Genomic DNA, 25,432 nt, shown 5'->3' with positions numbered 1-25,432 from the left:
AAGGTGCCAAGCCACGTGGCTAACACAGTCAAGAATTATGGGCTAATGTAAGTTATAAGAGTTAATAATAAGAAGCCTGAGTTATTAGGCCTACCAGTTTATGATTAATGTGGACCTCTGTGTGTTTCTCTGGTACTGAACTGCAGAACTGCGAAGCAGAATAGGGGTCCCTTCTTACAAGTATCAGGGGAAGGGAGAGGGCTCATGTCACATGGCTAATGAGTTAATCACAGTGTGAGCCAAGCTGTCCTCTATTCCCAGGTATATGCGAGGGGCCCCTGCACTCTGGGGAAGGCTTGTATGACTCTAAGAATGTTGGAGAGGAGAAGCAATTCTAGCTGAGGTGCATCCATTCCACTGGTAGCCCTCTGATGGCCCAGGAGTCTGGTAATTGGAAGCCTGTAAACTCCCTTGGGGAAGTAAGAATGACATTTGTCACCCTCCCGAACTCTGGGCACCTGGGAAGTCTGTTAAGGGATTAGAGTCACAAACGGGTGTTAATTGGGAGCTTAGGCCCCAGCCCCTTGCATCTATCCTAGCTCCCTGACTCTGAGAGTAAGCACTCTGGACTCCAAATCCTGGCAGGCCAGGTCATGACCCCTCCCTGGGGTGGGAGGTCAGGACCATGCCCAAGAACATTTAAGTGAACTCCCAAAAGAGGAACACGTGGTCTCCTTTTTTCCTCCCAGTGGTTGGGTAGTGTTCGGAAGGCTTCCTGGTTTGCCCTCGGGGCCACCGGAGAGTCCTGAACTCCTATTAAACCTGGATATCTCTTAATTTGACTTGCTTTAATTTGGCTTCATTGGTAATTTGCATTGGTGGAGAGCTCACATTAGGAAAATATTCCCAATAACAGGCTCCCATTTTCTTACAATAGCTGTGGCTGTAAGGAGGCCTCTTGGGCTAAGCATGGCCTTATTAGCTTCTAGTTGAAAACCTAATATGGTCCACATGCAGAACTGACCGTTAGATGCCGAGCAAATATGTTTCTTTTGGCTAACTTGATGACTTACAGTGGTTTGTGTAAGAATGTAGCAAGGGCAGAACACAGCTTCTCAGGCCTCCACTCACAGATAAAGACAGGCACCCTCCTGGTGCTTCATGACTCCCTTGCTAGCAGACTCACCTGGGAAGTGCATGCACATCAAAGAGGTGCCACATTTTGTATCCTAACCCCTTCTCTGCCTCCTGCCTGGAAATCAGAGAGCCTGCAGACTCTGGCTGGGAACCCCCTTCTGCCTTGTGGGCTCTGATTCTCTTTAGAAACTTCCCCATGTGGTCTCTGGCGCTGGGACCCAAACTCTGCTGAGAGCGACTGCCTGTGTGTGTTCACAGCATTAAGATCTCTCACAACGGACTCCCCAGTTCTCAGCTGTCTCTCTTAGTGCCCCCTGGAATCACTAACCCCAAACCCAAAACCTGGCAGTCTGTGGATTTAGAGGTAGCGGGGTACAGGGTGGTGGGTTTTGGTGGTTATTAAAAAGCCATAGAATGAAAGCTGACAACAGATAAGGGCTTATTAACTATACGAGCATTCCCCCCTCCCTTTGCTTTGGACTATATATAGTTTGATGCTGTCACCAGGAATGTGGACTCTAGTGCCCTTTCTTTGGGCTGGCAGACTATTGAGGAGATGGACCCTAAGAAATTACAATTTACCCAAGAAAAAGCTGAGGGCCAGCCAGGGAAGGAACCTGAGCCTGACGAACTGTCCCCAGAGAAGGGTTTACAAATCGCCAGATGACCTTGTAGGAGAGTCTGGCCCAGGGAAAGCTTGGAGCTGAGATAGTGGTGTTAGGACCCTGGAGCTTGACCAGGACGGTTCCTGGGTCTCTTGGTCCTTCTTTCCTTGTCAAGTTGGGAGCACAGGCCCCAGCCCCTCACATCTATCCCAGTCCCCAGGCCTGATCTGGACTCCAAATCCCAGCAGGCCAGGTCCTGACCCCTCCCTGGGGGTGGGGTCAGGACCACTTTTCCCCCCAGGGTATTTAAATGAGCTCCCAAAAGAGGAACACGTGGTCTTCCTTTCTTCCTCCCTGTGGTCGAGTTTGCAAGGCTTCCCGGGCTTCCCGGGTCCCTCTCAGGGCCACCCGAGAGCGCAGAACTCCCATTAAACCTGGATATTTCTTAATTTGGCTTGTTTTGATTTGGCTTGATTGGGAATTTTGCGTCAGTAGGGAGCTCACGTTAGGAAATATTCCTAACATTCCATGGTATGATTCTCCTTTGCTTTTTACATGGGGTCTTCTAGTAAGTAGTCTTACTTACACTGGGTGACTCACCCTGGCCTGCTCGGCTGCTAGCCCGTGCTAGGTTAGATTGAGCAGCTTCGTGCTGTATTAAATGACCTTTTGCTTTCTGTACCACTGCTATAAAGACGTTCTGCTTATTCCTGAAAATAAAATAAACGGTTATTTCTTTACTTATTCAGCTGTCCGAAGTAACTTAAGACGTTTCAGAAATCCGTCAGCGCCGTCTGACCATCCTTCGGTGCTTTTGTTTAGGAAAGGCCTGCCTTGCTTCACACTCCGCATGCAGCTTGCCTTCCCTCTTTAAATCTCTGGTGGGCCTTGCAGCGGAACCGAACTTTGGTTTTGCTTGCTTCCTTTTCAACTGTATCATCTTCCTGCTCGCGCGCTTTTTCAACAAAAAAAAGGCAAAGCCTGTAAAAGGAGAAGCCCCTTTCTTAGGAACTCAAAGACAGGAAGTTTACGCGGGCGCACGCAGGATGGAGGCGGGGTGGGAGCCAGGGGTGGGGAAAGGGGGGCTTTGCCGGAATAGGTTTTTACTCTTCGGTTCTAAAAGACAGCTGTTGTTAGGGCTGGAGATGCTGCCGCCCAGAGAACAAGATATAAAAAGATCTCTCTGGCTGGATTTCCTTCTCCGGTCTTGCCGACAACTTCAAGAGAAGCTCCCAAGCTGATAGTATTCAAGACTAGATAGTCTTCAGTTTGAACCCACATTTCTTTCTTGATTCAGGATGAGCAGCTAACAGATAGTCTTTATTTTCGTCCTGAAATTAATTGAGGAAATTTATAAATTTCCTTGTAGCTAGATGTTTGTAAAGTCTCGATTTTGCCTGTCTCTTGGAACAAAACTTAACAAGGTGGGGCACCGACAAGTTTCCTCCCCAAACTTTTCCTCAACTTCCCTGCAAGCAAGCGTGGACTCTACTCTTGGGGTGCCTTTTGTCTGTGTGGCAGACATTGATCTGGGTTGAGGTCTTGCTCCCGCGTGCAATCTTACTGGATTTCACTCCCGCCTCTGTCTGAGGTTTGGGCTACTTTCCTTTGATATCACTCACCCTGTGTACCTAAGGTAAGTTGTCGGTTTTTTTTTTGTTGTTTTTTTTTCTTTCTGCTATTAGAGGTCAAACTTAGGACCTTGTGCGCGCCGTGCAAATGATCTGGCACTCACTGAGCTGCACTCCCGACCCGTTTTGTAGAAACAATTTTTCTTTACTTGTGCTTTGACAAATGTGATTAAATCTGTACGTTTTACACTTCACTGTGGGTATGAATCACTTGAGGAACTTATTAAAAATAGGATAAAGGTGGCTTAAGAGTAATCAGAGTGTGTTGGTTATGTGTATGTAATCAGCAAAGAACAGATTTAACTAATTAAAGCAATAAAAACAGGAACTTGCGATGTAGCCCAGTAGTTTAATACTTGCCTAACATGTTTAAGGCACTGGGTTCATTCCCAGTCATGCTGTGAGTCTGGGATTCTGTTTATTTGCTTGTTTGTTTGGCTAGATCGCTTTGTTTTAAAGACATGGTCTCACTGTGTAGCCCTGGCTGGCCTACAGCTAGCTTTGCAGACCAGGCTGACCTCAAATTCACAGACATCTACCTGACCCTACCTCCTGAGTGCTAAGATTAAAGGCGTGCATCCCTGCATCCTGCCTTAGAATTTTTAAATTTTATCTAAAAACAAAACAAAAGCTTTTATTTTATTTTGGAAGTTATTTATTATATTTTACCTAGGGCTTGAACTCAATGACTCATGTGTGATAGGCCAGTATCCTACCTCTGAGCTATATCCCCAGCCCCTAGATTCTACATGTTACAAACTCCAAGGGATCACTGCATCTCAATGCTGTGGTTTGTGTTCCAGCCTTGAGTAAACAAGGGCTTAGCTCTCTAGAGATTTAGCTTCATCAGAAGGGGTTGCAAAATACAGACAGGATGACAGGATTTGGCTGAGCACATGATTATGTAGAGCATTGAAAAAAAATCATGTGAGAAGTTGTCTTTAAATTCAGAAGTTCTCGTTAAAGAGTTCCCAGACATGTGTAATGCAAGCCAGGCTAGTCACGCCAGAGAGGAGACTGAGTGTCTCCTCTGGTTATTTGTTCATCTTTCCTCTCCACATGTCTCACAATTATTTACCAGTCCGGGGCTGCTTTTGTGCTATGAGACCAGAAAGGAGCAGTGAAAACAGAAACTACATGCTCAAAAGTCTAAAATATCTACCGTCCTGTCTTTTATAGAAGTGTGCCAAGCATCCCATGATGTAAGCAAAGGTGCTGTCTACTCTCTGGGTCCGAGGCTATGACTCTGACTTTGGCATTGGCTGTAGAAGATGGAGACAGAAATCCCTGCCTGTTTGAAGCATACCTTATAGATAATAAGCAAGCAGAAAAGCAATATATGATACAGTGTAAAAAGGATATTCCGGAGGGCAAAAGGAGGTTTAACAACAAAGTGTTCGGGACAGACATTTGAAGGAAGCCTGAAGAGACTGAGAGAAAGGCAAAGAGGTGGCGGAAGGCATGGTGCATCCTGCTAGAGACGCAGTCAGGAGACCGGTGAGGATGGAGTAACCACCTCATGGTTCCCACAGCCAAGCATTGGGTTGTACACAATGGTTACTGATGGCTCAACTTCCCACACTGCACTTTAACGGCACCTTCCACAAGCTCATTCACTGTCCTATGAAGCCAGCTCTTTCGTCATGATAGGGGTAGACAGTAAATGGTGCGAACAGGTGAGCATTTCCAAACCTGCTTTGCCACATACGTAGGCTTGTGATGAGAAGCAATGGTATGTCAACTACATGGCAATACCCTTGCTCTTTAGAGGCAAGGCCAAGAAGTAATGTGCAATAGAAAAGGTATCCTTCAACTGCATGGAAATAACGCAGGCCCATGTTCCGCAGGTAGGACATGTGAATTTCCACCCTGAGTATGTGATTGTCCTAGGAAGGAATAAGAGCCGTTTCCTTGGATTGGAAGAGTGCACACATTTCTGAAACTGGGTAACTACCTGGTCATCCTGGGTAGTTGTCACACATCAATGGCTTAGTATTAGCTTTGGCTGTTGGTAGATGAGGGGCCCTGCGAGAATGATAAGCAGAGCATGCTGAGAGAAGTGAAAACCATGTTATAAGATCGAATACTATCCTCGTGTGCAGCCTGTTTGTGAGTGAGTTTGAGGACGTCTGGGGAAAGAGTGTTATGGGCCATTTGATTCTTTTCAAACCTACAACATTATAGATCACTACAGTGGACATAGAGATGTCCTTATATTGTGTCTCCCCAAACCCCACCCCGTCTTGTCAGATTTCCAATTAGGAAACAGTTAACTAATGGTTGCGTACTAGGGACTAGATGCTGTGTTGTCCGTGTTAAACATCTTAATCTTGTGCTGCTCTGGAACTGACATTTCAGTCTGATAGAGGTTTTTGTTCCCACTAAGTAGGTGAGTTAAATAGGAATTAGGGGGAGGCTGTTGGTTATCCTGTTTATTTTGGTATTAGTCACTGAAATTCTCTTTAGGGACACAGTACTGAGTATCTTTTGTCCAAGATTCGTGGGGCCACACATGTTTCAGACTTGGGAACACATGCATGTATTCCTTAAACTCTGAGGATCAGACTCAAATCCAAGTGCAGAATTTATTCAGATTCCGTTACCCACATACACTTTGTAATATAGCCTGAAGGGGAGCGCACCTGCATCTTTGTGACCAAAAGTTTCAGACTCTGGAGCACTTCAGGTTTTGGACTTTTGGATTTGGGATTCATACTTACATGGTTTCTGCATTCTTGGCCGGTAGAAGGTGAAGGGCAGGTCCAGGGGAAACCATTTAATGCTTGCTGCCATCCCAGCTGCCACTCCTCAGGGGCTGCCATCTGTATGCTCACCTGTATGCTCACCTGTATGCTCACCTGTATGCTCACCTGTATGCTCACCTGTATGCTCACCTGTATGCTCACCTGTAGAGTCTTGACAGGTCAAGGTGGGCAATTTAGAGGCCATAACTATGAAGCTCTAGAGGTGTTGACTATTTCTGGACCAGCTTTGATTGGCAACCTCATTGCAAAGGCAAATCCACAGACATTAGCCTAATCCTCTTAAATCAGAATCCTAGCAAGTGGTTCTCCAAAGTCAGGATTTTCTCTCTGGCTTGGTGAGGGGTGGTGGTACTGGTGCTTAAACTCGGGGCTCTGGGGATGTGCTCTCCTACTGACCCCCATCCTGCCATGAGCTAATCTATCCTGAGAATCGCCACATGAAATTATTGATAACTGCTAACTTCTATCAGTTGTTATCAACCAGGGACAATTGTGCTTCTTTTGTAAGACTGTCAAATATAATACACCATTTACGTATATTTTCCCTGTAATAATTTTAATCTGAGATTCAAGTTTTATCTGTATTGTTTAATGATCCCCCACCTATGCTCACACAAGCAATCCTAATTAAATAGAGTAGGCTATACGCGCACACACACACACACACACACACACACACACACACACTCACGCAAAGACTTGAAAGTAACCAGGCGTGGAGAGGCAAAGAGGTTTGGTGGGAGAGGGGTAAGAGAGGATAAGGAGGATAAATATAATAAAAGTATATATATATGTACATATGTATTTATATATACACACACACACATATACATACAAATATATATGTACCGCGTTGTGAAAGAGTCAATACAGGAAAAGAAAAACTTCCCACATATGCCCCTCAGTGGACTCTCAGTCTCTGAACTGACTTAGGGCTGAGTATTAGATAAGGGCGTACTTTGGTTCCCTAAAGTTCTGCCTCACAGACCGGGATTTCTTTCTACCTACATACATGAGAATCTCAGTCCTGGTGACCCATATGCTCTTGCCACAGAGCACAACAGGTTGGAGAAGTCTAGAAAACTCTCTTCCCTCTAGCTTACCTGAAAATTGGATCATTTGCTCTCTCACAGTGAAGCTGTCCCGGCTGGCCTCGAACTCGCTGCTGTATCCCCGAGGTGAGGGTACGCTTTCCCACATCAGTCATACATACCGTTCTGTCTGACCCACAGACTTCTTCAGGTTTAAGTCATCTGTGTGTCTGGTTCACCAAAGCATTTCCTGGTTGTGAGTCACAGTATTTCTCAGCTGAGCTGTCTCTTTAGCCCCCAGTAAGCATTTTTAAAAGATTTACTTACTTATTTTTTGGTATATGTGTCTGTGTAAGTGTATGCACACTTATGTGCGGGTGTACACATCTACGTGTGTACATGTAGGCCGGAAGAGGACGTCAGGTGTCCTCTCTTATGTGTCTGTGTAAGTGTACGCACACTTATGTGTGGGTGTACACATCTACGTGTGTACATGTAGGCCAGAAGAGGGCGTCAGGTGTCCTCTCTTATGTGTCTGTGTAAGTGTACGCACACTTATGTACGGGTGTACACATCTACGTGTGTACATGTAGGCCAGAAGAGGGCGTCAGGTGTCCTCTCTTATGTGTCTGTGTAAGTGTACGCACACTTATGTACGGGTGTACACATCTACGTGAGTACATGTAGGCCAGAAGAGGGCGTCAGGTGTCCTCTCTTATGTGTCTGTGTAAGTGTACGCACACTTATGTGCGGGTGTACACATCTACGTGTGTACATGTAGGCCAGAAGAGGATGTCAGGTGTCCTCTCTTATGTGTCTGTGTAAGTGTACGCACACTTATGTGCGGGTGTACACATCTACGTGTACATAGGCCAGAAGAGGGCGTCAGGTGTCCTCTCTTACCGTTGGCCTACTTCTTTGAGGCAGGGCCTCTCCCTGAACGTAAAGCTCACATTCTCTCCAGGAGGCTGGAAGCCAGCAATCCTTAGTGATCCTCTTCCTTCTCATCCCTCTCAGAGTGGGAGGTTTCAAGTGTCATGAGATGTCCAATTTGGTACATAGATGCTGCAGTTCAAACTCTGGCCTTCATGATTACACACAAGCACTCTTAACAGCTGAGCCAAATCTCCAGTCCCAGCAAATTTACTTTTTTTTATGCTGAGGTGTGTGTGCAAAGATGCCATAGAACATGTGTGGAGATTGGAGAACATCTTGTAGGAGTTGATTTTTCTCCTTCTAATCTCTGGTCACTGGGCCTGGGAGCAAGCTTTTAGTTTGTATGACATCTTCTGACCCTCATCAAGGAATTTTTAATGTAGTGATAGCAGTACTACCCCAGAGTAGTAAAGTTCGTAGATGTACCCCTTCAGACTGAACATACTGGACCTATTCTGTAAATGTTGCTCTTTTGTCTAAATTATGTGAGAGATTTCCTGGTTTGTCAGTTGCAGACATCATCGGGCCTGGACATTTATTACCTATCCTTTTTCAAACTGTTAGCACCACCTCCATCCCTCCACCACCGTGCTATACTCCAGATCTTGATTCTTGGGGAGAGCACCCATATCACTGGTTTAATTGTTGTTTGCTTGGATGATTGGGAATCCCAGGTTGGGCTTACCCTTGCTGTTACCCTGACTCAGCCTCCTTAGTGATGGAATTCCAGATACTTGATGCCATACCCGGCTTTGATGGTTATAACCCGTAATGACTGAGCATCCCTAGGTCTTCCTTCAGGTCCTACAGGTGTAAACTAACAAGTTCAGTAGCCTTTTTTAGGGATGAGCTCTCTCCCCCGGAGGGGACCATGTTACTGTCTCTGAAAAGTGGTTCAGTTATCTATTGCTGCTTACAAAACCAACTCAAATTTAACTCGGTAATTTATCGTTATTCTCATTGTTTGAGTAGAGTGAATTCAAGGCCAAGACTGGAGAGCCGATGGAATTTGTACAATTTTTTAAAAAACAGTTTTGCTGTCAAACGAAGCAGAACAACAGGACAGTTGGAAGAGAGTGTGGGATCAAGAGAAATATTGAAAATGAGGTAAATAAATAACAGCATGCTTATGCTGAGGCATGTGACCCCGATTGACTTCATATAAGATAATACAGAAGAGAGAAAGGTTGTCACCGAGCAAAGAAAGAGATGGGATTTGATGCAAAGCAGCTGCCCTGGCTTTTACATAGGAAAGTAGACAGCTCCTCTAAGAATAATAAAGGTAGGTGGGCACTTCCAGTGGTCTAAAAGTTCCCTTTACTTCAGTTTTTTCAGTAAGGCAGTAAGTGACATTATCATCTGAGAGTCACACATACACACATGCACACACATGAACACGCGTGCACTTACACGCACATCATGAGCGTGGAGGGGCACAGAATGGGGAGTAGAAGTAGGAGTGAGTGAATCAGGTGACTATTGAAATAGGAAAATAAGGACAGGAATGGTTGCACATTCCTGTACTTTCGGCACTTGGGAGTCTGAGGCAGGAGAATCATGAGATTGAGGCCTGCCTGGGTTACATAGTAAGCCTCCACACACACAAGAGGGGCCAGGGCTAGCAGCCATACAGTATCAGTAGGCAGACAACAGTGAGGCATTAGGGTTCCTGATGCTGAATTTAAAATTAGACGAGTCATTATTCTTACGGGATTTCCCCACTTCCATTCAGCAGCAGGGATGAAGAGGAGGAAAGTTAGTTACTGGGTTTTGCCTAGAGAGGGTGTGACTATAACAAAGACTCAACTTTCAGCGGGCGTGGGAACTAGAGACACCTGAGCAGGACGAAGCACAGAGAACACTGGTGTGCGGGTTCCTGCGGGGTGTTGTTGGAATTGGGTGACTAGTGGAGCTGGAACGGGTGGAATATGATGGCTTGGAAGTGAGACAAGATTGGTGATGGCAAATTCTCTGACATTCCCCGGGAAAACGTTGCTGAATCAGGGAAGAATGTTGGGAAGTCGTCTGTGTAGTGAGTTACTGAGAATAGAGACAAAAGGCGTGCTACAGAGTGACAGAGATGGCAAGAAGCATGCGAAGCAGCCAGTGACAGAGTTTAAAGATGCGATGGTGTGGAATTCAAAGCTGAGACTTGGGAGGATTGTTGGATGGCCCAATTTGGAGTGTTTATCTTTTACATTGTTTTGGTTTCTCCTCGAGGGATAAGCAATATCATAATTTGAAATGTCCTCATGCTTTGGGGAAAATGTGTTGGCATAAAGACTTTTCATGCTTTAATCACAAGAGGGTGCCAGAGTCAAGCAAATGAAGTAGAGCTTTGGGGCTGGAGAGATGGCTCAGCCCTTAAAGACGAGGCTCACGAGCAAAACTATGAGGAGTCGGAGCTTTGGGTGTTGAGCTGGCTAATTGTTAATAGCTCATGTTCATGTTGAATAGGGGAGATAGTCACACATCCTTCATCACACACACACACACACACACACACACACACACACACACACACACACACACATATTTATGTGTATATGTGACATGAAGTTGAGGGGAGGGTGTGTTGAGGGGAGTTCTAGAGAGGCTGAAGGGGGCCAGTAGAATGTGTATATAATTAAAATAAATTGTATACTTATGATGAAGAGATGATTCATTTGCTGGCTTTCATCTGGACTATTTTTGTTTTTGTTCTTTTTACCTGATGCACCACTCCACCATCTCATCATCACTGAGATAGGTTAATGGGAAGAGTCGATGCAGAAAATCAACGGTAAGGCTACCAGGGAGAACATTTGAAAATAAACCAGAAAGGGCAGACCAGTGGCACACGCTCGTAACCCCAGCAATGGGAAGGGCAAGATAGGAGAACTGACACAAGGTCAAGGACAACCAGAGCTATAAACTGGGTTTCAGGCCAGCTAATTAGGATGAGACCCTGCCTGAAAGCAAAAAAAAAAAAAAAAAAAACCAAAACAAACAAGCAGAAAAACAAGGCCCGGAGAGATCAGCGTTTGAGAATATGCATGGCTTTTCCTGTTGCATATAACTGCCTGTATCTGCAACTCTGCAGGTGCTGCATTCATATTCACAAGCTCTCAAACACACACACACACACACACACACACACACACACACACACACACACGCAAGTACACATGACTTTGAAAATAAAATTAATTAACAAAACTTAAACAACACAAAACAAAAACAGCATCTCAAATAAAAGTAAAAAGGTATTTTCTAATTTGTTTTGGGCCTCCTAAACAAAATATTGGATTATTGATTTTTTTTACCAAGTCATATTGTAGTATTTAGTATTGATTTGTCAACTTGTCAGCATCCTGAATAACAGAAGGATTCTGTAGATTAGGTTGACTGTGGTAGGTAGGAAGACCCACCCTAAATGTAGGTGATGCCATTCCCCTGGCTGGTCCCAGATGAATAAAAAGAGAAAGCAAGGTGAGCACCAACATCCTGGATACAGATTGTGAGACCCTGAGAGTCCACTGAAATGTGATTTCACAGACTCCATCTTAAAAGATGGGACTTCTTTTAAAACAACGGGTGACCTAGGGTTAACCTCAGTTCCAGAAATGTGCTGAGATAGAGAAATTTAAAATAGACCTGGACAGCCAGTTAAGGTGTGAGACAGTAAAAGTGAACGAGGTCCAGCTGTGACTGAAGACATCCTGCCCTAGCAGATACCTTGCCAGTAATTTATGATTCTTTGTTAGGGTTTTGCGCACAAAAACTGACTAATGGTTTCAGAAATCTGCTTATCTGTACCCTCTTTACCAATCCCAAGATGCCAGGACATTTATCCCCTACTTGAGGTGTTTTCCCCTTAGAAGTTTGTCTTTTTTTGAATTCCCAAGCCAAGTTCTCTTCTCACCTGCTGTGTTGGTGTGCTGAAGGTTTGTGGTCCCAGCTTAAGCTTGTTAAACAAAGACCCTCGTGCGTTTGCATAGGAAAATTGGCTCCGTGGTTTCATTAGGGAGTCTGAGACACAGGCATGACAGATACAGTGTGGTTAGTGTCCTATGCCTGCTTCCAGGACTTCTCCGGAATGCTCTACACCCCCGGACTTTGAAACAAATAGACCCTTTCTTCCTTAACTTTCCCTTGTTGAGTATTTCATCATAACCATGAGAAAAATAACTAATACATACTTTTAATCCACTTAGAGGATATTTAGTTGCAAGTTTGTGTGTGAATTAGCATTCTAAATGACTAAGAGATAGACCTTAACGAGGTGATATTCTTGCATACCATGTTTAGGCTATTGAGATAGATGTGTCTTTGTAAGTCAGTAAAGGATCTACCCCTAAGGCACAGACACGGGCAACCTTTCCAGTCGTCTTAAAAGTCAGGCACAAGTCACAAAGAGTGAAAATAGTAAATATTGGAAGATGTTTCTGTTCAGCCTTTAAGCCAACTGTTCTATGGTCATATTGCTGTGTTCTCTTGAATCTAAAAATTCTCTCTGTTTCTCTTCTCTCTCCCTCTCTCTGTCTCTCTCCCTCTATTCATGATGACTTTGATACACTGTCAGTACTGAATTCTGCCTTTAACAGTGCTGGTTGTGCAGTCACTTAAATAATCCAAAAATGAGACCAGCTAGGTAGTTCAGGAGATAGAGCATTTACACCCAAGCCCGAAGACCTGAGTTTGATCACTAAGTTCCACACTGCGAAGGAGACTTGACTCCCACTGGTTGAGAGCTGACCTCCACGGGTACATTTTAGTTGACTTTACAGTTGTGTAGATTGACCTATACTACTAAGCACCCAGGAACAGTAAATAGGAGTCATATGTTGTATAATGTTTTGGCCAAGAAAGTGGTTCCATAAAATTATATTGTCAAGAGGTACCTTACACATCTTCATTTGTGCAAGTCTACTCTGCGATGCTCATTTGATGGGGGAATCACCTGAGGATGCAAGATTGTGGACTGTCCTTCTTCCTTCGGGAATTTGGTTGATTTCAAAGGTGAAGAGGGACACAGATTTTTTTCCTAGCATTTTTCATCTAAGCCAGTTATGTCCATTCTATAAACTGTGGTGCTGATGATTTTGTTGTCCAGACTGGTAATGACAACACTATGTCACAAGCATCACTTGGCCAACACTGTAAAATGATATTGAAAAATTCATCCCTGTTTCAGTGATACTAAGATGGGAGAGAAATGTGTATTTAATATATTTTAAAATTATTTTTATTTTTAATTTTTTGAGAATTTCATACCATAGTACCGTATTTGTCATTAAAATATGCACTGTAGAAACAACTGAATATAGCGGATGGTTTTCTTACACTGCACTGACAGAGAAGCCAGAGAGTGGCAGAAGCTGAACCCGGGCTCCTGCTCTCCTTCTACCTGAGTAGAGGATGGGCAAGGGCTTCCATTGCTATCATGAACACTTGCAGAGAATTATTATTCCTATGTGAGTTCTCCTATTAGCTCTACCTAGGGTTTCACTTATTTCTTATAAAGTTCACTTCTACTTTGAGTAAACTGAACTCTGGCAAGCTTCCTAGGTCAGACAGAAGCAAGAATCATGAATTATCCCTTAACAAAATGCATATGGCCATTCTCTTTTATAATACAAAGTCCTTTCAAATTCATATTCCTGCAATTTCTTTTCATAGAAATATACATTGGTGACTCTCTGTACCTTCAGTAACATCTCTCATACAGCCTCTGAGGTTAGTAGCTTTGTATTTATTGTATGTCGCTATTGTTTGACTTCCCCTCCCACCTTCTGTCTTAGAGAAGCACTGTAGTCATTAAAAGTATGAACTCGAGAGCCAGGTTGTCTGTGCTTGAGTTTTTCCTCTGTTCCTTACTATCCGTGTTACTTGGGGTCATTTTCCTGACCCTACCTTGCATTCCCCCAGAATGGCGTTTTATAGAACCAAACTTCACACATTTGTTGTAAGGACTAAATAAAATGGCATGTGTAGGACCCTTGAAGCATTGTCTGGCACAGAGAAGCAATTCCTTATCGGGAATTCAAATTCAAGCACCCGTTGATGCCATTCTTCAGTTCGGCTTCTATGATGCCTTAGCTGATTATTAGTTCAGACTAATGCTATATAAGGTGAGGTGTTTCTTGTTCCTTCTGTATCTCTAACATTCTGTTTGATTCCGCTAAGTACAGTCGTGAGGAGAGTTATACCCCTTATAGTTTCCTCAGCCGTCTAAGTTATCAAATGCTGCATCTTGGCTGGCATCTTGTGTAAGATTCACATGACTGTGAAAGATGGGTGATGCCTCTTTGAGCTGTTGGTGCCTTTTCGTGAGCACAATCAATGAGATTGTGCCTGGTTGGCATTTTAGAGCTGCGGTTTGTTAGGAGCTTGGGAGTCATTTTTGAAACCTTATATGTTACGTTTCAAAATGTCAACGATACAATTAAAGAATTACATTTTTAAAGATAATCCAATATACAACTGGAAAAACTGGAATTAAAAAAATAATCTCTATAAGAAAATTCAAAGTCTCTCAGCTTTTTCTGAAGTTCTTCCAACTTGTCTTAGGTAGGTAAGGTTTCTATTACTATGATGGAACATCATAACCAAAAGCAAGTTGGGGAGTAAAGGGTTTATTTGGCTTACACTTCCACATCACTGCTCATCATCAGAAGAAGTCAGGCAAGAACTCAAATGGGGCAGGAACCTGGAGGCAAGAGCTGATGCAGAGGCCATGGCGGGGTTTTGCTTATTGGTTTGCGCAGCTTGCTTTTTTATAGAACTCCAGACCACCAGCCGAGGAGTAGCATGACCCACTAATCGAGGGCCCTCAATTAGTCAATTAATTAAGAAAATGCCTTACAGGCTTGCCTACAACCTGATCTTACAGAGACTTTCTTTCAACTGAAAATATATTCTTCTCTCATATAATACATTCTAACCACAGTTTCCCCACCCTCCACTTCTCCAAGCCCCACCACCCCACCTATCCCCAGTCCTTCTCTGTCTCCCTTCAGAAAAGAGCAGGCTTCCAAGAGACAACAACCAAACACACCAAGACAAGATGCGATAAATCTTGAATAAGAGAAGGCAAAATCCCTAACACCAAGGCTGGACAAGGTAACCAGGAGGAGGAAAAAGGTCCCAAGAAGAGCGAAAGAGTAAAAGGCACACCCGCTCCCATAGTTAGGAGTCCCACAGAATGACCAAGCTACCAGCCAGAGCACATATGCAGAGGACCTCCCGCAGATGCTGCAGCCACTGCACATATGCAGAGGACCTCCCGCAGACGCTGCACCCACAGCACACATGCAGAGGACCTCCCGCAGACGCTGCAGGTCATAGCATATATGCAGAGGACCTCCCGCAGACGCTGCAGCCACAGCACATATGCAGAGGACCTCCCGCAGATGCTGCAGCCACAGCACATATGCAGAGGACCTCCTGCAGACGCTGCAGGCCACAGCACATATGCAGAGGACCTCCTGCAGACGCTGCAGCCACAGCACATATGCAGAGGACCTCCCGCAGACGCTGCAGCCACAGCACATATGCAGAGGACCTCCTGCAGACGCTGCAGGCCACAGCACATATGCAGAGGACCTCCTGCAGACGCTGCAGCCACAGCACATATGCAGAGGACCTCCCGCAGACGCTGCAGCCACAGAACACATGCAGAGGACCTCCTGCAGACACTGCAGCCACAGCACATATGCAGAGGACCTCCTGCAGATGCTGCAGCCACAGCACATATGCAGAGGACCTCCTGCAGACGCTGCAGACACAGCACATATGCAGAGGACCTCCTGCAGATGCTGCAGCCACAGCACATGTGCAGAGGACCTCCTGCAGACGCTGCAGCCACAGCACACATGCAGAGGACCTCCTGCAGACGCTGCAGCCACAGCACATGTGCAGAGGACCTCCTGCAGATGCTGCAGCCACAGCACATATGCAGAGGACCACCTGCAGACGCTGCAGCCACAGCACACATGCAGAGGACCTCCTGCAGACGCTGCAGCCACAGCACATATGCAGAGGACCTCCTGCAGACGCTGCAGCCACAGCACACATGCAGAGGACCTCCTGCAGACGCTGCAGCCACAGCACACATGCAGAGGACCTCCTGCAGACGCTGCAGCCACAGCACACATGCAGAGAACCTCCTGCAGACGCTGCAGCCACAGCACATATGCAGAGGACCACCCACAGATGCTGCAGCCACAGCACATATGCAGAGGACCTCCCGCAGACACTGCAGACACAGCACATATGCAGAGGACCTCCCGCAGATGCTGCAGCCACAGCACATATGCAGAGGACCTCCTGCAGACGCCGCAGCCACAGCACACATGCAGAGGACCTCCCGCAGATGCTGCAGCCACAGCATATATGCAGAGGACCTCCCGCAGACGCTGCAGGTCACAGCATATATGCAGAGGACCTCCCGCAGACGCTGCAGCCACAGCACATGTGCAGAGGACCTCCTGCAGACGCTGCAGCCACAGAACATATGCAGAGGACCACCCACAGATGCTGCAGCCACAGCACATATGCAGAGGACCTCCTGCAGACACTGCAGACACAGCACATATGCAGAGGACCTCCTGCAGACGCTGCAGGCCACAGCACACATGAAGAGGACCTCCTGCAGACGCTGCAGGCCCTGTGCTGCTGCTTCACTCCTGTGAGCATGAGTCTTGCTCAGCTGACTCAGTGCGCCATGTTCTCCTGTTGTCCTCCACCCCCTCTGGCTCCAACAATCTTTCTAGCCACTCTTCTGTGGGGTCCCCCTCCGAGGAAGGGACCCAATAGAGACCTTTAATTTAGACTCTCTCTCTAAATAATGTCTGGCTGCGGCTCTCTGTATCCACTCGCACCTGCTGTCCAAGGAAGCCTCTCTGTTGACTCCTGAACAAGGCACCAATCTATGAGGACAGCAGACTATTGTTAGGAATTATTTCACTGATTTTTTTTTTAAAGACCGGTCCTGTTTGGTTCTACCCTAGGTCTCTGGGCTAGCCAGTCTCCACCAGTTCCTGGCCATCCAGGCAGTGTCAGGTACGGACTCCGTATCGTGGAATGGGCCTCAAGTTCAAGCAGATATTGGTTGGCCATTCCCACCAGTTCTGTTCCACCATTGTCTCAGCGCATCTTGCAGACAGGGCAGATTGTAGGTCAAAGGAGAACCTTCCTGAACCAAAGAGACTAGAGCCCTGGGGTGAAGGATCCATGCAGACACCAGTCCAGCCTCTTCATGTTTAATGAGCTGTATGGGTGTTACCCTTGGCAATGGCTGTGCACGTCATTGTTCTGTCATCCCTGTCTGTGCAACCCTCTATCCATTTAATGGGAGAAACCCTGGGGACATTTTTAAATTGAGGCTCCCTCCTCCAAGTTTTGTGTCAAGTTGACATAAAACTATCCAGCACAATGCCCATTGTGAGACTCCATTAAAACCCCATTTTTCAACTTTTTAAGGGGGGTTTGAATTCTGTAATTTTACAAAGCTCATAAAAAAGAGAGAGCGGGGGGGGGAGGAAGGAAGGAAGGAAGGGAGAGAGAGAGAAGGAAGGGAGAGAGAGAGAGAGAGAGAAGGAAAGAAAGAGAAAGGCAGTGGGACAGCTATCATCACAAGCAGGGCTAAGGGATTTTATGGCTGAAGGCTAGCAATTCTTATACCAATGATTGTTGTGTTTTGAGATGCTTCTTGATGGGGAGGGCATTTTGGGGTGGGGGATACCTTTAGGAATTTACAAGGATGACCCAGCTAAGACTCATAGCAACTGTAGAAAGAGTACCTGAACTGGCCATCTTCTGTAAACAGATTGGTGACTGCCCTAATTGTTATCAGAGATACTCTATCCAGTAACTGATGGAGGCAGATGCAGAGATCTACAGCAAAGTACTGGTCTGAGCTGTGGGAGTCTTGCTGAAGAGAGAGAGGAGGGATTGTACAAGCCGGGATGATGGGGGTTGAGGGGTGGGGTAAAAAAGAGAGGCAAAGAAGTTTAAATTTCATGGAAAAGGGCCAGGCATGGGCTTGTGTGATTTTACCAAATTCCTTAGAGCTTGAATAGGGATCAGTGTTTGGTCTCTTTCAAATTCCTCCTTTGATACTCATGAATTTGAGAGACCTGCAGAAATGCCGTAGAAATGCTGGCATTTGTTCTCACTCAGGTCCATACTCAAAATCTACATATTCATCAAAGTTCACAGTGACCCATGCACACAGTAAACATTGACAAGCGTTGACTCTCAGGCTGTTTGCTGGAATCTTACCGGTGCAATTGACAGGTCTGTTGCTTGGAACTTGGAATGTAAATATATGTGTATGTGTGTATATATATATATATATATGTGTGTGTGTGTGTGTGTGTGTGTGTGTGTGTGTGTGTATGTGTGAATTTTTCTTTAATGTTAATCTATTTTATTGATGTGGGAATGTGTGCATAGCATGGCAAATGTGGAGGTCTAAGAACAAATTCTGAGGGTCAGTTTTCCTTGTAGCACGTCAGTTGTAGGACTGAACGCAGGATATGATCCTTGGCAGCAAACGCCTTTATCTGCTGAGCCATCTCATTGGCCTCTGACTGAATATTTTTTATATGTCTCTGGCTATTTCTTTTTTTTTTTTTTTAAATTTTCGAGACAGGGTTTCTCCATAGCTTTTGGTTCCTGTCCTGGAACTAGCTCTTGTAGACCAGGCTGGCCTCGAACTCACAGAGATCCACCTGCCTCTGCCTCCCGAGTGCTGGGATTAAAGGCCTGCGCCACCACCCGGCCTCTGGCTATTTTTTATTGTCTTTTGAAAAGTGTGTATTTAGGTCATTTGCACTGTCTTTGATCTGGTTACTTTGGTTTACTGCTGTTAAGTTCCTTGTATGTTAATCCCTTGTCAGATGGATTCTTTACAAACCTTTCCCATTTTCTAAGTTACCTCTTTACTTTCTTGATTATTTCCTTTTCCGTGCAGAGGGTGTTAGTTTGATATATTCTCACTTGCCACTTTTGCCTGAACTTGAGGAGACATAGACTTCTTCAAATTCTTTGCCTACATCAATTTCTGGAAGCATTCCCCTATGCTTTCCCATAATAGTATCAGCTTTCTCTATCTTGTTACATTGCTTTGTGCTTTTGCAAATATTATACTGTGTTTCTGGTCATTATATCTTTACTTTGAGATTTTTAAGATAACTCTAGACTATCTAAAATTCTGGTTTAGTTAAAAGAGCATGATAGAAAACAATGTCTATTTTCCTCTATAAACTTGTTAAGTTAGACTTGTAGGTATATTTGTTTCAATGGTAGTATTTACATTTGGTAGAGTGGAGGAGTTTGTATGGAAGCATGTTTGAAATCAAGTCCCAAGTTGTTGCAATATGTTCCAGTTAAATTCAAAACACGATTTCAAATTCCATGAAAACAGGAAGATGGGTTGGGCTTGAACAATGCTGGTCGGTGGCTGATGGTACTGCCAGTTCTTAGTGTGGGCTTTGCTTTCTTAAAGCTGCTTCCTCCTTGGTCAGAAACTCTTTGCTTTTTCCTGCAGTACATCCACGTGCAGGGACACGAAAGGAAAGGTCTAAAGAATTCCTTTAGTTCTATTTTCTTCAACTTCCCCTGGCAGGAAACTTGACAACCTTCTCACTTCTCTGAAGTATAGTCACCGAAGATGTTTCTAGTTGAATCTTTGAAAACTATTGAGAAGTCTTCCCAAATGCCAGAAGCGTACAATGTATCACTTCATCAACCTGCACATTCTCCCACTGGGCGTCAGAATTTGTGACTCTCCAAAGGTCGGTTCGGCAAAGTCAAGATTCTAATCTTAAGCATTTAAAGATATTTATTCCAATTACATTTCTAGTTATAGTTTTCTTTTCTCTCTTGAAAAAGAAGAGATCAAAACTTTCAACTTTCAGGAGCAGAAGGAGAGAGAGCATGAGCAAGCAACTCAGGACCGAGAGGGGTGCACCCACACACTGAGACAATAGGGATGTTCTATCAGGAACTCACCAAGGCCAGCTGGCCTGGGTCTGAAAAAGCCTGGGATAAAACCGGACTCGCTGAACATAGCGGACAATGAGGACTACTGAAAATTCTAGAAAAATGGCAATGGGTTTTTGATCCTACTGCACGTACTGGCTTTATGGGAGCCTAGGCAGTTTGGATGCTCACCTTACTAGACTTGGATGGAGGTGGGTGGTCCTTGGACTTCCCACAAGGCAGGGAACCCTCATTGCTCTTCGGGCTGACAAGGGAGAGGGACTTGATTGGGGGAGGGGAGGGCAATGGGGGGCGGTGGCAGGGAGGAGACAGAAATCTTTAATAAATAAATAGATAAATAAAAAGAAAAAAACCTTTCAACTTATCTTCCTCTATGCACACTGATTGCAATTCAGTTGCTGTTAAAAGGAACTAAAAATACAAATAACCATAGACGCACACTCATTAAAAAAGTTATATCTCTTCTACTTTCATAAATATGATCTTATCTTTTGTGTGTGATCAACAGTCTCATCATTCTTCCTCTTTAATGTTCAAGGGGACCCAGAGTCCGCTAAGAATTTCAGTCCTCACAGCTGACCACAGGGTACCAAGCCAGCACATCTACAACTAACCCATACACCTAAGCCTCGGGGAACATCATAGAAAGAGAAAGTGGGAATACTCTAAGAGCCAGAGGATCAGGATGTTTGATGTGAGACTGTGTTTTCTCTATGTTACAGGGAAGCTGCACCTGTAAAATCTCAACAAATGGTTGCTTAAACAAGACATGAACAATGATAATACCAGTTGATACCAACTGGTACCAGTGTAGAGAGCAGAAATCTCACAGGGTCCTACATCAAGATGAAGAGTTAAAGCAATTAATGGATGTCAAGAGAAGAAAAACAAAAATCCGTCTTTCTCCAGGAATGAGCCCCCTAATTGGTTATGCAGGGCGTGTGCAGCTTTATGTATCTAGAGGTGCAACATTTCTAACAGGTTGCCGAGTATGTCATTTGGAGAGGGTTATGTGCAGGTGAGGGTCTTTGGTTGCCAAGTGCATTACAAGAGGATTGTGTGCATAGCCCAAGTCAAGTGGAGTCCCTGGCTGCCGTTATTAACCTGCTCTGCCCACACTTTGGACTTTTAGTACTTACTCTCACTTCCTGTCCTTTGGTAACTTATAACTCACTGCTTGCTATAGATCTCAAAAGCCACTCTGTCGTGTTTTACTTTAATTTTAGAGATGTTTACAATTTAGGTACTCAGATAGGCCATAGTATTTTTTTTATTGTTTTTATTAAGTTATACATTTTTCTCCACTCCCCTTCCTTCCGGCTGTGAATATCATCCTCCCCTCTCCCTTTTACCCTCTCTTGTTATCCCCTTTCTCGCAATTTACTCAGGAGATCTTGTCTTTTTCTCCTTCCTATGTAGATCCTTGTATGTCTCTCTTAGAGTTTTCTTTGTTCTGGGTTGTGAATGGTAGGCTGGTTTTTCTTTGCTTTTTATCTAAAGCCACTTATGAGTGAGTAAATATTATATTTGTTTTTCTCATTACCTCACTCAGTATGGCTTTTTCTAGTTCCTTCCATTTGCAGTATAACAAGTAAGTGTCAGGCATGACTCTTCATCATCCAATAGAGACATTTATCCGGAACAATAAAAAGTATTAAAATATTTGTGTTTAACTTTCCTTGCTTTTGGCACTATCACATTATCAGTCATTGAGTTCAATTTGGCTTCCTGGCTACTGATGCTTTTGTAGACATCACCTTTTAATATCACTGTAAAGGGCAAATGGTGCCACTTAATTTACTATCAGGTAGTGTAAATGGGACACCATATCCTGGACTCTTTTGTAACTGAATTCTCACTGAGCTGGAGCAGTAGAGAATTTGAGAAATGCCTTTCTTCCGAAAATAAAATAAGCCTATCGTATATTACAGTTACAGCCATAACATATATTACAGTTAAACTTTTGTAATTGCTTAAAGGAATATTTTTATGAGCTGAAAACCTTATTTAAATGTTTGCAAAGATTCAGGTTTGTTTACTTTTAGATTAATTTATTGTGTTTTATGTGTATGAGTGTTTTGCCTGCACTGTGCCCTGTGTGCTTGCCTGATGCTCACTGAGGTCAGAAAAGGGCATCTGATCCTTTGGAAGTGGAGTTACAGAAGGCTGTGAGCTACCGGGCTGGGAACTGAACCGTGGTCCTTGCCGTCTCTCCAGACAAAGTTTAAGAACTGACCTTAGAGCCAGACCTCATCCAGCTAAGCTTCTAACTTGTGAAAAGGAATTAGAGAAAAGCTTAGGACCAGGCATGGTGGTGCACACCTTTAATTTCAGTGCTAACTAAACCTTCTCCATTAATCTGCATCGCCATGAGGTCGTGGCCTGCAGGCAAAGTTTTGATAGGCTCCAGTGGCAGTTACATGGCTCTCCTTGACTCTGTCTTTTTTTCTCCCAGCATTTAGTTTAGTTTTCCCTCCTAGCTCCATTCTGCCAAGTCACTGGCTGAAACAGCTTTATTAATTAAACAATAAAAGCAACACATATACAGAAGGACTTCCCACAGCACTTGTGTACATGTATTTATGCCTGTGTGTCTGTGTGTGTGTACCATACACCTGAATATGAGGCCTTATAGATATTAGGGAAACATTCTACCACTGAACTATAGCCCCCAGTAAAAATTATCTAATATAAAATGTTAATGTGGGCTTAATTATTGTAAACCTTCCTGTGATTGATTCTAAATCTTCCTAGAGTGAACATTGCTTTTCCTACTTTAGAAACAGTATCTCACCGCTGATACTCTTGCCAGCTGGCTTAGAAGCTGTTTGCTCTAGATGGCTTATCTTACTCTGACCTTAACTTGTGCTTATGGTGCTGAAATGGTGCTGTGTTTATGTGTATCACTTGTGTGCTTGCCAAGCAAAGACTACTCTTCATTCTATATCAGTTATTATTAAAGTCTTCTTTTTCCTCATGAGAAAAGAAATTTGGCTGTCCTTTTTACTAAATGTTGACCCTCCACCCAACAAATTTATCATTTATTTTGGAAATACGAACCTTTCAAAAGTTTATTTGCTGTCCTCTAAAAACATCAAAAGTCATTGTGTGGTTCTTCCCCAAACCTTCAACCCTGCCAAGACCAACTCTAACACCTAATGTCCTCTCAGGATCCCAGCCAAGAGACTGCAAGCGCAATCTCTGAGTTCCCCAGGGCAAGAGACCAGTGTTAACTTGCTAGATTTTTACTAAACAGAGTCAACTTATCTTCTAGACCTGGCTAATGAAGATTCTTGCTACCGTGTGCAAGGGGAGATCCAGAGAAATACCTGTCGGCATATTTGCCTGATGGGGAGTTTTGGGATACTCGTCCCCAGCACCCAGAAGTGGTGAGGAATTGTATTCTCCTGGGATAGGCCTCTTTGCATACATTTGCTCATATTCATCAGGCCGAATGCAAGGACCCCAGTCAAAGTTCTGAATGCTTAGTGCTACAATCTGACTCATTGACCTCTGAACAGATGGACCGGCTGGCTCAGCCTCAGCGCCAGAAGCAATTGTACAGAGTGCGTGATTGATGTGTCCTCAAAGCCAGATGAGAGTCGATAGAAACCAGACCTTCTCTTTTCCAGAATTCATTTTACCTAGGGGACCAGGGAGCCCCGACGAGAGACCTGAAGCACAGTCAGGCAGCTTCCACCTGCACCCAGCAAGCTGCCTCCCCGTATTTCTGCATGAAACTCTCATCCAGTTTTCCCTGGTACTCAACCTTTTTTTTTTTGGTACCACCAAAGTGCACCGAAACTTACTTCCTAGAATCCAAATGACCTGAAACTTCTTGGCATTTTGTGTGACAAACACTCCCTTCTTCCTCCCCGAGGAACAGATGTTGTGAGCCAATGCTGAGCCTTCTATCTTTCATTTCCTTCATTCTTTCACAGTCTTGCCAATTTTTAATGTTGCACAACTTTTGTACATAAAATGCCATCTAATTCTCATGGTGAATTCTTCAGGTGACTGGGAGAGGTGCTGAAGACTTTACAGGTGTTGATAAAGTTGACGTTATGAGACTGAGATTCCATTCTTGAAGAGGACAGTAGAAGGGAAGCAGATGTCAGGTGCAGGGCTCGGGGTGTGGTACTCTGGCAAGCTTCAGGGGGCGGGTGGAGTTGCTAGTGTGTGCCTAGGGTCTGTTCATGGGGTAGGGCTCTCCTCCAGTTACAGCAATGGGCAGAGTTGATGTGAGTGGGTGGCATTGAGATGGGAGTCTAAACTACCCAGCTAGGGATGGGTGAGGGTACCAGGTAGGGGCGGATGGGATTAGTGTCACGAATTGAGCTTCCCTATCTGAAGTGGGACACAGAGAGGGGCTTGGGAAGGTAGGTGCGACTTGTGTTCCTTAGGCAGGTCACAAGAATGGGAAAAGATGCAGGGGTGAGTCTAGTCACCCTCCCTGGAGAGGAGCAGTCCTCAGGTAGTGAGGATGGGTGTAGTTGGCATGAGTCTGCTCTCTGGCTAGAGAAGGTACCAGGTAAGTACAGAAGGGTGAGTGGGATTGGTGGAGTTGAGTGTAGGGGGTGTCTTGGATAGGGATGGAGCTGGACTCTGGGACAGGGAGACCCCTAATCCCAGGACAATCTGTGCTCTTTAGGGAAGTCTGGAGAGAGAGAGAGAGAGAGAGAGAGAGAGAGAGAGAGAGAGAGAGAGAGAGAGAGAGAGAGAGAGAGAGAAAACAAGGAAAGACAAAATTGATCTATAAAACTGGAAAGTGAATGAAAGAAACTTGGTTGGTAGGCAGTGTCTCCGTGTGGTCCTCCGCATAGGTGCCAGGGCTGTGCCTGCCTCTATGCCGTCTACCTATGGCCCAGACCACATTTCTACCTCACAGAACATACGTGGCAAGCCTGTGGAAGTCAGAAAACTTGTGGTTCTCTCCTTTCACCATGAGGTTCCCAGGGACTGAACTCAGGTTTCCAGGCTTGGTATCAGGCAGCTTTGACCACTGAGCCATCTCACCAGCCTGTTCTGTCTCCTGATTCAGGGCCTCCTGATTCCAGGCTGACCTCAGACTTGCTGTACAACTCCTGATCTTTCTGTCTCCATTCCCAAGTGATAGGATCTCTGGTGTGCACAACCACATTCATTTTTTTTTGCTGTGTTGGGGATTGAACTCACACTAGGCAACCACTCCACCAAGTGAGCTACATTGCTAACGTGCACCCGTAACTTTAATGCTGATGTCTGTCCTCAACAGAGCAAAAACCGTTTGCTTTGATGTCTAAATCGGTGGCTGAGTGATGAGTTGCAGACGAATCAGAAGTACTTTGTACTTGATACAACACTTATGAATCAATCTAGGTAAAAGGCTGGGCCTCACCAACTTTAGTCCAGAAAAT

The 25,432-nt window shown here is 44.7% G+C and overlaps 1 protein-coding gene across 2 annotated transcripts in view; it reads left to right on the top strand.

Moving 5' to 3' along the window:
- Nucleotides 1–2,794: 2,794 nt before the first annotated feature.
- Nucleotides 2,795–25,432, top strand: part of LOC142856475 (broad substrate specificity ATP-binding cassette transporter ABCG2) — a 103,563-nt gene continuing 80,925 nt past the window's right edge. Inside the window, exon 1 of one of the 2 annotated variants that reach the window (XM_075983958.1) lies at nucleotides 2,795–3,318. The gene's annotated coding sequence lies outside the window, so the exon portion shown is untranslated. The remainder of the gene's footprint in view (nucleotides 3,319–25,432) is intronic. The other variant, XM_075983959.1, reaches the window with a different exon arrangement.

This window comes from Microtus pennsylvanicus, chromosome 8 (genome assembly GCF_037038515.1).
Source record: "Microtus pennsylvanicus isolate mMicPen1 chromosome 8, mMicPen1.hap1, whole genome shotgun sequence".
Taxonomy (NCBI): domain Eukaryota; kingdom Metazoa; phylum Chordata; class Mammalia; order Rodentia; family Cricetidae; genus Microtus; species Microtus pennsylvanicus.
Note: the sequence above shows the minus strand (reverse complement) of the source record. Positions and strands in the feature narration are given on the sequence as shown.